Source organism: Balearica regulorum, chromosome 5 (assembly GCF_011004875.1).
Source record: "Balearica regulorum gibbericeps isolate bBalReg1 chromosome 5, bBalReg1.pri, whole genome shotgun sequence".
Taxonomy (NCBI): domain Eukaryota; kingdom Metazoa; phylum Chordata; class Aves; order Gruiformes; family Gruidae; genus Balearica; species Balearica regulorum.
In genome coordinates this window covers 8620245-8634061 of record NC_046188.1, presented here as the reverse complement: position 1 = coordinate 8634061, position 13817 = coordinate 8620245, and positions in this window count along the sequence as shown.

Genomic DNA, 13817 nt, shown 5'->3' with positions numbered 1-13817 from the left:
ATGTTACTGATGAGCTCACAGCTATGCGTCTGATGGCACAGGGCCCCAGATGCTGCCGTTTGTTATGAGAAACTGACCCCGAATCAGCAAATCGAGGAAGAACATTAGGTTTTGCTTCACCCATTAAGTGGGACAGTTAGGATAGGACATTGTCTCCAGTAAGGGAAGAGAAGCAGAAAATTTAGATTAGCTTCATAAACCTTGATCAGAAGAGAGATTTTGAGAAAAGCTGTTTGCAGGAGTGCACCAGAAAAACAGTATTAAACTTTGGTTTTTCGGACACTTATGGGGAACCTCTCCTGCTTAGAGATGACCCACTGAGCAAAGCAGGATTATTAAATGAACGACATTACTCTAGAATGTTCTTTATCTACCATGATGGAGAACACAACTCTATAATGGGCTAACAGTGACACATCTAGATACATGCTATTGGTCAACTCTCCCTTTGATCAGAAGATGACTGAACTTTGACTTAAGGCTTGAGATTGACCTCAGTGTGCATGCTTTGAAATAGCCCTTATAGCTAAGCTGTGTTAATGTTATACTAGATAGCACGAGCTAGCATTTGTTCCATCACAAAGTGTTTCCTGAGCGTAGTTATCCCCAAATCTCTTTAGCTGTCTCATGTGCCCCGTCCATTTTAGTCACATCAGGGAAATAACAAGTTGGTGATGTGGCCAGCTGTTGGACAGTCACTGCAAAAGCAGCTGTCCTGGGTTAAGATGATATTTGCTCTCTGGCCTTCTCCTCAGGGTTCCTGGTCCGATGTCCGAACCAGGAGAACAGGGACTCGGGAGTGCTGCAGATCCACTTCAGTGCAAAGGCAGACAGATTAATCAAATGACTTCCAAGAGCAGTTTTAACTATAATGAGCTGATTTTCTATAAAGCAGCAAAGGGTACTTTCATCGTAGGTTTTTCTGGCAGGGAGGTAAAGCTAGTTGTGTCCCACAGCCTGGCAGTAACAGACAGGCCTCCAAAGTGCTTTTCTGACCCCTGTTGCAAGCTTGCCATTCACTTGCTTACCATGCAGGGGTTTTGTATTGACCATAGTTTATCTGTCACTCTAAAGACAGCAACAACCAGCTCAGACTATCTCCGAACTTCCACTTGCGTTACTATGCCAGTGACACAAATTTGTATATACTTGAGTGCATTTTCCATTGGCTGCTTTTCTTGTTGCTCTTTTAGCTAACTTCCTTCAGCTACATCACCTTACCTTTGCACAGAAATCTTTCAACACTTCTCATTGACCTCTTGGGGATCCTGCAGAAGATGTCTTGTTAACAGTTTGAAAAATTTTGTGTCACACTTTATTCCACTGAGAATAGTGCCAGAGTGCTTGATAAATATGGGCCCTAGGTTGTCCTGACTCTTTGATGTTAAGAGAGAATTCAGAGCAAAGAAACCATTTTCTAAGTAGTCGTCTCTCTTGCATAACCATTCCTAATACTTCTACAGCATGTTGTGGCACTCCCTGCAATAAACAACAGCCTAATTTACCATCCCAGCCTGCTTGTGAGTGGTGTATTACCACGTTTTCCAGATAAGGTAACTTCAGCAAGAAGGATTAATTCGTTGCCTAAAGCAAAATATAAACACAAGCAATGGAGCTGTGATTAACTAGCTTTTCATTTCCACGTCCTTCTAATTCTCTTTGGCTAATAGTTTTTAATTAATGGCTTGTGGCTACATAGGACTTTCCTCCTTTTTTTCCAACTGCTTAATTTCACTAGAAGACTATGAAAAATATATTTCCAATATTTTCTATAGAAATACTTATTATACCAATTCCACCTTTCTAACTGCTCAGAGAGATAGCACACACTGACACAGGCAGAGGTGGGCAGGGAGAAGGGTGAGTTTCAGGGTTGCAGGTAGGAGGATGTCCAGAAGACAATCTTTCCATTGCAATTTAATCCACACCGCCTCTCAGATAATTCCCCCAGCCCAGTGAGGACATCCCTGGCAGAGCAAGATTGCGTAACTAGGTATATGCCATCTCTGCAAGAACCTTCCTGGGGTTCCTTCTCAACCAAGCAAATCCTGCTCTTGTAGTGTCCTGCAGAGATCCTGTGAGGTTTATGGTAGGCGAAGTCCAAGGCTGGCATGAAACCAGCTTTCCCAAAGACCATAATTCCAGCAAGTGGGATATTTGGAGACACAATCAGGTAAACGGAGTTTTGCACTTCAGACTTGGATGACACAGTCTTTATGCGTGTCTTAATAGCCAAATTGAAACACTGAGTGGTGTTTGATGATGATGTGTGCACACAGTTCATAATATGAAGCAGGCTTCAGAAGTTGTACCTTAATGTACTTTTACTTAGAGCATTCCTGATTCCAATACATGTCTGTCTTTCTATGTAATTGCCTCCAGATCAGACAAAAGCTTGTCCCAGCCCAGATGATGGCCAGCTGCAGATATGTGAGGAAGACTATAGGAATAGGGCAAACAGATGATATTCCTAGTCTCCAACCATTTACAGCTGAAAGAATTTCAAAGACCAATAGGATAATGGAAGTGGGGGAGAAATAGGGTAAAGTTAGGGACAAACAATGATTTGAAGCCCTATGCCTTCTGTTCTGAGAGGTTCGTGAGAGGCACAGATTGTTTCCTTATGATATACAATATATAGAATGTCTCCATTTTTCTTAACACACAGGAGCTTTGTGTGCTTTCCTTTTTGCATAACACCTCTTGACCGTGTGAGCTGTTGCTTAGTTTTAATGGAAACAGTATTGATAAGGTACCTTTGCATGCTGTAGCAAATGATTTATATCCTTATTTGATATATGCATAATTTTTTTCTTTCTCTGATATACGGATTTATTTGCCCACTGTGCTTCATTATCTTCCTATTGGGGTTGTTCATAATTAGACTTTAATTTCTCAGCATTAAAAATAAAAATCCGTATTTATCCTGCATTGCCCATATTTGATGACTGACTGTAATTAGAAAGGAACATAAATTGAAGGAGGAAGAGGCCTAACTTAACTGCTCTGGGGAAAGCAGACCTTTGTGCGATGTGCTGTTCATACGAGTGAGCACATGCACACATATATATCAAACAAAAAGATTTTCCTTTCCTTGAAGGTCTCCTAATCTAAGTATTTGGAGCTGAGTTTCAGCTTCTTGTAAGCACAGCTTCAAAGGAGTTAAAAAGTGTTGATGCGCAGACTATTCAAGTATTTGATTCTTTTTCACTCTGAACGGTATGAACATAAGCAAGCTCACTGTAAGCTTGTTCCACACTCATTTTTATATGTGCATATATATGTGTGCATGTGTTTTCCAGTTTATATGCATTATATTACAAACCTTTGTATCCCAAAAGTTTGTCAGCTTCTCGTTGGAGCAATCACCCTTTCCTTTTGCCTAAGAGCTGTGTGATTTGTCTGGCATTTAAAACAAGGACGGCTCCATTTATAAATGAGGCAGAGCCTGATGGAGGCACAGATTCAGAGACACATTGTGAATGTTTGCCCTGAAGCTGTGGAGTGTGTCCTTTCCCGCAGCTGCAGCAGGGCAGCAGTACGTTAACCTTGCGAGTCTGCAGAGCTCTGGTGTCTGTCCTGCGCATCTCTGGCAGAGAGACTTCTCAAAAGAACAGCAAGTCTTGCTCATGTCGACTACTGTAAACTCTGAGCTTTCCAATTGATAAACCCGCTTGAGATCTGATTAGAAAGTCTGTGCTATGAAATGTCCTTGGCTGCTGTCTCTGAGAGCTTTGATCCAGCAGGGCAGTGTAATGTTTTGTCCTATGGCCTGTGTCAGCTATAGCTGGCAAAAAGCACACTAAGGGCCCTTCTGGTCCCCTACAGCCATTGTTCTGAAGCAAAGCATTTTGACATCTCTAGCCTGCGCACCCTGGTGCAGTTGCTGTGGTTACACATGGAGTAGTTTTGCTTTGGAGCCCTGCTGCTTTGCAGAGCAAACCACAAGCGTAGAAACTGGGCCTAGGGCAGAGACAGGGAGTGACGCTTGCCCAGGCCACAGCATGGGCCTGGTGTGGAACAGGAATATGGTGAGCTCAGCAGTGGGAAGGCTGCTTGGCCTGTGATTGCTCTTTATGGCTTAGAAGCCTGGAGAAGAAAATGAGTAATCCTTCCAAGAAGAGCTGTGCCGAGCTGTGATGTTATTTGTGTCTCCTGTGCCTGCCATAGCAGCATAGGACTGGCAGGCAGACTCTGAAGGAGACTGAGTCTCCATACTAGTCATACAGGACCAGCAAAGAAGGTTTGTAGCAACGAGCTAATGAGACAGACAACAGATTTGGCCCTACGGCCATTCCTGCCATATAACATTGACACTAGCATAAGCATTGACCCTGTGGACATACGTTGTGAGATGTCAGTATAGGACGAGATAAACAATCTGGTCTGAGCTGTGGCCACAGGAACACATTTGTGGCTTGAGTCTTCCTTCCCTTTTCCTTTAAGGATTCAGTAGCATTCCTGGAGCTTTCTGAAAGGATCTGGTAAATGGGGCAAAGCATTTTTCCCCTTTGTGGACAGTTTTTTATTCCCAGTCCCTCTTACTTCCTATCATTTTTACAAGTTACAGGATGATGGAGCTTTTGTACTACAGGCAGCCCATGTGGCTTTCAGAGGAATGCTGAGAACCTGCTTTCTTGGCTGTCCTGGCATCTAAAGAGGGGTGCCTTGACATTTTAAGCAGCAACATTGTCACACAGTAACATTTTCACACAGGACTCCCTGGCAATTTCGATTTTCTTTAAAAAAGGCTGATTTTGAGACAGCACACATGGCATCCTTCACTCAGGAAGGTGCCCTTCACTCAGGCACAGCAAGCATGAGTGCTCATGATAGAGAAGCATTACGACTTCACATGAAGGGTGATTTCTAAAGCCTGAAGAGTTGTCTTAAATTGCATTCACTGATTCAGAAATAGAGTGACACATAGGCAAGTAAATAAATGAATTTCTTTTTCAAAGAGAAGAGTGTAAGAGTTCTGTAGCATTTATATTGATTAGTATTCAACTGTCTTCACCTGTCCCAGGGAGAAGAGAAGTTCAGATATCACCAGCTTACACACAGAGAAGAGGAACAATGGATTGGTTTGCTTGGGTTCCCACTTAAGCTTTCACTCTGTTACCTGGTGTTTGTGATCAAAAGGGTCTGAACTCCATGTACCACACATGTATGTATCAATGACAGCGTGCATACACAGAGGCTTGCTCCTGGAACTAGGAGAACCCTGAGTTATGAAGGAAATAGTCTGTGGAAAATCAGGAAGTGTCAATTCTTGCTATACTTTCAGGTGACACTGTGCATTTTAAAGCAGATGTAAAACCAAGTGCTTGATGACATATAAAAATGAGCCTGTTCCCAAATTTGCTCATTAACACTTTCTTATGAGGGGACATTTCCTGGTTGAAATATTCAGATTAATAGCAAGTTTATGGCAGTTTAGTTTGAAATGTACTTACTAGGTAGTGTTTCTGTACAGAGGGGGTGGACAAAGTGTGGTGAGACGCTGTGAAGAAAATTTCTTTTTCTTTGGTTCAGTCTTGGAAAAAGTTAACACACCAGAGACCTGCACACAGCCTGCATCCACAGTGATGCTGAGTGCCCACAAATGGCTTTGAATTCAGAGGATGTGGTCTTGAGGATGGAGAGAAAGGAAGAAGCCTTTGCTGCTCCACCTGTCTGTTGCCTGTGACCCTGCCGTGGGGTGGTTTGTGCCCAGGTGTGGCTGCAGCACTGTCCCATGTCCTGTGTTCCATGGAGGTACACAGCTCTGCAGGGAAGAGGAGTAGCCCAGAATGTGTCAGATGGGACAGGGGTGGTTGTGGGTTTGTTGTTTGTGTAGGAATATTTCTCTGGTTTGGGAAAGGCTTTTTAATATTTTTTGGCCCAAATTCCTTTCAAGAAATTCTTACTCTGCTGGATCCAAATGCTGTTGAAATCAGTGAGGTTTTTTCTATGTCTCTTGGTTCAGAACTGTTTGTGTGTCGGGCATGTCAACATCCCTTTTCCAGAGGATTTCTCTTCAGGTCTGACGTTGTCACCATTACTGACATAAGCAACATTAATGGCATTTTTAAGAGTGAAAAAGGTAAGAATTTGTTGTTCTATAAAGAGAAACCATCATCCTCATCTGGGCCAAGACCTTAGATTTTGTAAAAAATGGTGCTGTCAATGGACTTATTAACAGAAATATCTTAATTTATTTTATATAGAGAACTTTTTATTTGCAAGAATAACAGAGTTAAGCCTGTTATTAGCTAAAATTGCTTACAAACACAAACATACACTCCCACTTCCCTTTAGTCCTTGTGATTTACCATTTTCAATTGCTCCAGTGCTGCTCAGTGAGCAGGAAAAGCAGTTGGGATATGGAGCTTGGCTTTTGTCATGGGTATTCCGCACCAGTACCCTTCTTACATATTATGCAGGATTAGACTAGGAAGATTTATATCGTGTTATAACAAAGGACTTCTATGAAGGAGCCTGGCCAATTTGTCTGCTTGCCATTGGCCATACGACATCCCTTGGAGGCCCTGCGAAGTAGGTGATGGAGGAGTCTGGTGGGTGGCCGGTGTCCTGCCAAACCGCACTGCGGGGTGGAGGAGGCTGAGCATCTGGAAGAGCTCAGACTTTCCCTCCAACTGTCCCAAATCTCACCATGACATAAACATGTACTTCTGAGCCTGGACTCATAACCAGGCAGCTTGACTGCAAGATGAATTTGGGCATAAAATTGAACGGGCTGACTTTGAGTGAATCAACAGCAGTACACAGGTCCATACCAAACCTCTCAGCTCCTTGTCTCTTGTGCCAATCACTGCAGACATAGCACAGCTACTCAGAGAAAAGGTACCTTGTGTTACTTTGTCAGTTATTGTACTCATGGCAGCAAGATTTCCTGCAAAGAGACACCAATTTTCTATGTTTAGGCAATGGGGTGCAAAGATATTTATGCAATCTCCAACTGCTGACATCCTCATGGGTGAATCAGTATTCTCAATGGGCAGAGCCTGTGTTAGACCCACAGGTTCAAGGCATTAGGATGGGGGCCCCTCCTTCCTATCCATGTACATAATTGTTTGCACTTCTGTCTAGCTTATTTCAACCCTCCACAGCTTGAGCTCCAGGTAATTGTGTAAAACTGATGTAAGAAATACATTTAAAATTTCTTTATAATAATTTTTGAATCAGAAGAACAAAAAGGCTGGATGCAAACAGCCACTCTTGATGTCCAAGCTTTGTTACATCTTTGGAGCCAAGGAAGTTGTGGTGGGGGAAGAAAGAAGAAAATTCATACAAGGTGGGAGAGATTTAGGGAAAGCACTTTCTGCAGTAACACCTTAAAATGGAACCAAGGAAAAAAAAGGTATTTTTCCTCAGCTTTTGAGTTGCATTATGCTAGTTCTTGCAAAAGGTGACACTAATGAGGAGGACGTGCTCTTCCTCAGAACACTCAGTGATGAGTGTTCTCTGGGTTAATGGAAGATGTGAGGACAATTTGCTCTAATAACTGCCACCTTTGGTACTGGATTTTCTTTAATCTAAAATTTAAGGTGTTCAAAGCCTTGTTAGCTGGAGTACTTTCCAGGTTTTCATGGGAACAGATCTCCCAGCTACCTGCTGCATGCCCCTTCATTAATGTCAGAACACTCCAGGGTGGAAGGACAAATGTACGAACATGAACCAGTATCCTGTTTCTACAGTGCTCCCTATAGCTATGCAATTGGTAAAGTCTGAAGGGGAATGCCTTCATGTGTGAAGAAGTGAGAAAATGGGGGCATAGTTCAAGTGTCCATGCCTCCCTGATACTTTCTAAGGAAGACAGGGTGAACTCTGGAGCTCTTAGCACTTCTTATGCAGAGTTGGCTGTTACACATTAGGAATTTGATTGTACTGGTGGTCCCTTCAGAAGATCCTTCTATTCCCAGAAGGATCGACTGAGAACATCCAAGACATTTCTGTCATAATCTCTTTGTAAGGGTGGTTCCTGACCTTATTTTAGCAGGTTTTACTAATGCCTTCTTCTCAGCCCTGGCCTCTTGGTCCAATTGTTCTCTCTGCTGTTGTGCCAATAGTTAAGGCTGGAAGGGACCTCTTGAGAACATCTGGTCAAACCACTCTACTCAAACACAGTCAGTGAAATCAGTTTGCCCAGGACCATGTGCAGTTGGGTTTTGAAGATCTCCAGGGATACAGAGTCCATAACCTCCACGGGCAGCCTATTCCAGTGTTCAGCCACCCTCACATCTCCTTTAATATTCTTGCTTTTCCCCCCTTGTCTCAGCTATTTCCTCTTTGAACCACTTCCTTATGCTGGACTGTGCACTCTGTGCTCTAGCCATCTTTAACGTCTCCCTCCTGAGGTCCACCTCATATTTAGGAAGCGGTGAGCCATACAGAACAGTTGGTAATACCACCACAGAACAGTATTCCTAGAAAGCTTTTCTTCTTGGCACTACTTGAATGTATGCTTGGACCAGTCAAGAAACCATAACTTGTTTTATAAACTAAAAGAGCTTTGCCCATCAACTGAGAGTAACTTCTGTGCTTTTTCAGCCACAGGCAATCTTCTCAAAGACTTAAATTCAATAGGTGTCCTGAATGTCATCAAGGCAAAAAGACACCCGAAGCTTGCAAATCATTAAACAGAGGAAAGCCTTTCTGAGTCAGCCTAACAGAGATGAATGAGCAGTTTATTAGTGCATAAGGAGGAAAACAACTTGTGGAAAAGTTTCTATCAGTTGCTTCTTGTAAAACTTCATACTTTTCAGCACTGTATTTTGAGAAGTCCAGAGCATTCTTTTGTTTTCTTTTGTGGGCTTTGATACAGCATGTTTGCTATCAGCAAGGAAAGAGGCTAAAATCAACCCAGCCTGGTAACTTTTTAATCTAGAATTTACTGAAGACTTTGTACACTCACGTTAAGTGCCAAGTGAGAGCTACCATTTCTGATGGGAGGAAGAGGCATTTTCTTGAGGCATAAAATATTACTCATTAAAGTGCAGAAGTCACAAAATTATGTCCCATACCCTAGAATTAATAGATCTCAAATAAAAAGTGAACAAATAGAGAGTTGCATGATATGAAGAGCACCCATACCAAAATCCCTCCTTGGGCAGACCCATTCAAACTGGGTCTGCCCAAGATAACAGGCTAAAACATCCCTAGTTTGGTTTGGGGTACCAGGGTGCCATGGCACCCCACTTAGAGTCCTGGTGTAATGCTGTTCCTGCTGTGGTATTGTGGTGGTACACACCATGTGAAATCTCAGCCCCCCCAGAGTCAGTGGGAATCTTGCCATTTGTTCTATGACTATGTCAGTGATTTCTGTTATCACAGGTGATGCAATACCTGTGGTACAATGATACAAACGTCACAATGTAGGTGCTTGACCCTGTGGCAAAAAAGCAAGCAAACGGTAACAGTAGCAGCCAGCCAAGGCAAATAGAGAATTGGAGGAAGATAAGTTGCTCAGGATTTTTTTTTTTTTAACTTTCACAAAGCGTTCTAGATACACACAGAATTTCTGTTCTTGTTGTTAATTAGCTCTGGAGAAGAATTAGTCAACATTTCTTAAGTAGTGAGAAACATGTTGGCTATAGCAGAAATTCAAAGTAAATGCGCCTCACACAGCAAGAGTAGAAATCAGTCCTTCTTTCCTCAGTGCTGTAGAAATATGAATTTCACAAAGAACTTCTTTAATATTACTGTAGATTGGGTTACCTGTCAGCTATGTCTGCAGGCATGCTGAGCCCTCTGAAAGCCAAGGGGCCAGCCAGAAGCAATCACTGCAGATGTGGTTTTATGGCCCTGACTGCATATGGCCCTGACTCTGCACCAGGTATGGCAGATACTGCATCCGGCAATGGGAGGTGAGCACAAGATGAAAATCTGCACTGGGCAGAAGGGACATTTTAAACTGCATGTAATGCTCACTTTCTCAGTCCGTGCTTTTCTGCAAAACCCCAACAGCTGTATTTAAATAATCCTGAAGGACTCTCTTGGTAAAAAGCAGTGCTGTCGCTTCTAGTTCTGAGGCAGTGATGGATATGAACTGAAGCTTTTCCCCCACCCTCTCGTGACAAGCAGCAGTGACAGCACGTGCTGAACCCATTCAGACAGTGGCAATATGTTCCCCATGAAGCACACGTTCCCCTGAGCTTCAGGAGCGGAGCTGGCTAGGCCAGGCAATGTTTTGCCCAAGGCCTTTGCAGCAGCGCGAGCCTTTCCATGTTCCCAAGTCTAGTCAGAGGGAGCCAGCTATTTATAGAAAAGCAATGTGCGTTCATCCTATATCATTCTCTTCCCTGCAAACCATTGGGCTTTTCAAGAAACTTTTTGGCAATGCCATGTCCTGCAAGTGGTAATATTGTCAGAAGTCTCTCTTGGCAGAGTCTAGATATCCTGCAGCTTTGTTGGAGAGTCATCTGCACCATTCAAAAAACATGGGAAACATATTAGGTTGAATTCAAGGGCCTATGAATTAAGCACAGACCCACCACTCAAGCCTGGCTGATGAATATTTACAGTTTTCATTAACTTGAACCAGAACTTCACGGATTAACTGTGTATTCTGCCATTTGTCCTAGTAGCAAAACCATTCCTGGAATATCTCTGATAAAATCAAAAATGTTAAAAGACGAAGCAGTTTCCCAGGACCTGGTGTGAGATCAGAAGGCTGAGAACAGATACCAGAGTGGTTTTTCTTGCTAAGTGACTTGCCTTTGGTTTTCTCCTCAGAACTCCTACAATTGTAAAACTGGAACAGTTTACACACATTTCCAGCTGAGTATTTCAGTACTTCATTTTCACTCCGGCATGTAGTAAATACGCTCCACACTGAGTTTGGTGACCATATGGCTCTTGTGTGCCAGAATCTGGAAGACTGGACCCAACGTAGACGGCAAATTGTTTAGCTCAAGTGTTATCCACCCATTTGACACTAAGGGGAGCTCTTGGAACAGAGAAGAGAAACACGCCACACATCTTTTATGGACGCTGAACAGGAAAAGGTGATGTAAGGCTGCTTGTAGCGTTAGGCTAGTGTTACGGCTTTATTTTGCAAAAGCTAAGTGTATTTATCTCATTTGTTAAAAAAGCTCTTTTTATGCAGGCAGCTAAAGCTCATACAGCTCGTGAAATAATCACACATGCCTGTGTGCTACTGAGCTCCTGCTTGTCTGGCTGAAGACAAAAGCTTTCTTTTTGTCTTTCTAATCTTCCAGGTTCCAGCCACAGTTCTACTGATCTCAAATTAGTTCAGTCCCTATGACCCCTTGGTTTGTGCCTAGTCCAAAAATACAGGGTACATTCTTTGTCTGAAGGCAAGATCTTCTGTTGTAAGATGATCTCGTATGTATTGCCCATGTTATTATTAACAAAGGAAACAAAATACTATCAGTTAATTAATCATTTTCTGTTTTCTTATGGGCAGGACAAAGGCAGAAGGAAAGTTAAGACCAGCTTCAATTTTTCTTTGGGTTGCAAAATAATTGTCAGGGAGCAGCAAGGGCTGGTTGCCTCCTAAGGGAAGGCAAGCCAGGAGCAGAGGGTGACTCCAGCCTGGGCAGTGCCTTCACCAATGGATGACCATGTCCTCCCTGAACATGGTGGGCAGAGCTGGATGGTGGTAACAGGGTTCATCAGCAGTCCCAGACCAGGCAAGGGATGAACCAGATCAGGGTACAAATAGGGAGTCAGGAGCAAATGGAGATGGGACTATAGACAGGGTTACTACATGGGTCCAAAGTCCATCCAGGAGACAGGGCCAAAGGTAGGCTGGAGACAAGCTACAACGTACATCCACGGGGTCCATCTAGGAGACCCGCATCCTACGGCATATCTCTGAGGCCCATCCAGGAGGCAGGGCTGGAGGCAGATTTGCATATAACCTAGCTTGGGCAGGGACTGAAGTCCCAAATGGGTATGGTCAGGACCACTAAGGCTCAGTGCACTGACAGCAGCCTCCCCTTCCCTCAGAGGAGCTGTGGGGGCAAGGTCCTGCATTCACTGTAGAACAGCCACCGATACTGCATGGAAAGAATAGTCAGCCCTGCAGGTGAAAACATACTGCCTTCACATGGAGATATATAACATAAATATTGATACACTACATCATGGATTACAGATCCTTCAGAGACATGGTGAAGTAGGGAAAAAAGTATCATCAATTGGGACTTGTGTAAGTTTAATTCTACTCATGGTAGTGAAAACATTATTAATCATGGCACATCTGGATTTTTGTCATGGCATAACAAGGGCTTTTAAAGCACTACAACCTGCATCGCAGCCTTTCTGTGACTGCAGCATGAATGGCAGGAATTGTTTCTTCATTTACACCCAAAAGATAACTTGCTTAATACTTCCCATTTGCTTTTAACCTGAACAGCACAATTTATGAGAAATAAACTTGTATGCTTTTTGAAAGAAGAGCACTTAGTTCTTTTACAGAAGGCAGTTTATTTTAATTGTACCGTTCCTCCAGCATCTGGAGAAGTTTGTCTGAGCAAGATGTTAACTAGTTTACCTCTTGGTATGACAGATCATTTGTTGGTTGCTCACTTGCTATACATTTGCATGATGAACTGGCTCAAGCCTGAGAAAAAAACCCAAAACACTTTTCTTGTTATGGCTGCATTTTCTGTCCAAAACTGACAGACAGCCTAGATTCTCAGCATGGTTTGAATTTTGGCTGCAAACTTGCACAGTCTCTGTTGTCTTTTGTATTATGGTACCCCAGTTAGCCAAGTAGGACTTCCTTCCTCTCACTGTCCAGGTTGTTTAGGAAGATGCTGCTCAATATGAGCAAGAGTATCACCATCTTTGGTGTCACCAAAGATTTTTATCTGTGAAAGACAAGTCTAGAGCCTCTAATCAGGAAGATGCTCTGGTTTCTTGTTTAGTTAGCATTGTCTTCATCACATCTAGGTCTCTGACATTTTCCTGTGGGTCTTAACAATCCTCGCATTTTGCCAGATGGAACTGTGTGATCTGACAAGAATTGTGGCAGCAGGCAGGGAGATAATGGTGTCTGCATGAAAATCTGGTTAGTTCTTCTGTCAAAAAAGAATTCTACTTTTGAATAAAGTTGCTTGTGCCCTCCCTGTTTTAGATCTCCTGCATTTCCAGTAACACACCTCTTGTATCTGACACTAAGCCATGATTGCTTGCTCCTGTTACATGTATTGCACATTCCTACTTAGACAGTCAGATGCTTCATTTCACTTTATGATTTTGGCTCTTCTGCAATCTAGTCATGCTCTTGATAGGTACATAGCTACATTAAGATCAGATGGGCAATTTCAAACCCCCAGTCTCCCAGATTAAATTTGAGTGTCATCGCTTATGTCAGAATTTCACTGGCTTGCTTTCTGGCTAGCTGGTTGGCTCCTCTTATGAATCAGCTTATTTTAGAAGATCCCACAGAGCAATAGATTTGTTTTTGAAACTGAGAGCTTTTCTAAGCTGAGAGACCAATATTGCTTTTCGGGCCAAAAAGATCACGGATCTTTTGCAGCTGCTTGCCTTTCCTCTGGCAAGTGCTTCCTGAAAGATGTTATCAGACTGTCTAAGGCTAATGCGACTCAGCCAGACCTGATACAAAAATAGTAATGACTTTAGGATACTTAGTAAATGATGAAAGCCACTCTGTTATGGTATGACACTGGTCAGCTTTATCCAAAAAAACTAGCCAGGAAATAACTGGGAGTGACTGATTGGATTTTGGCTTCAGCAATGTGCTAAAATAGATTAAAATTTCAAAATAATTGCAGTAGTGGTAGCAGATTCATTATACATCAGTTATAAAATAGATATGATAA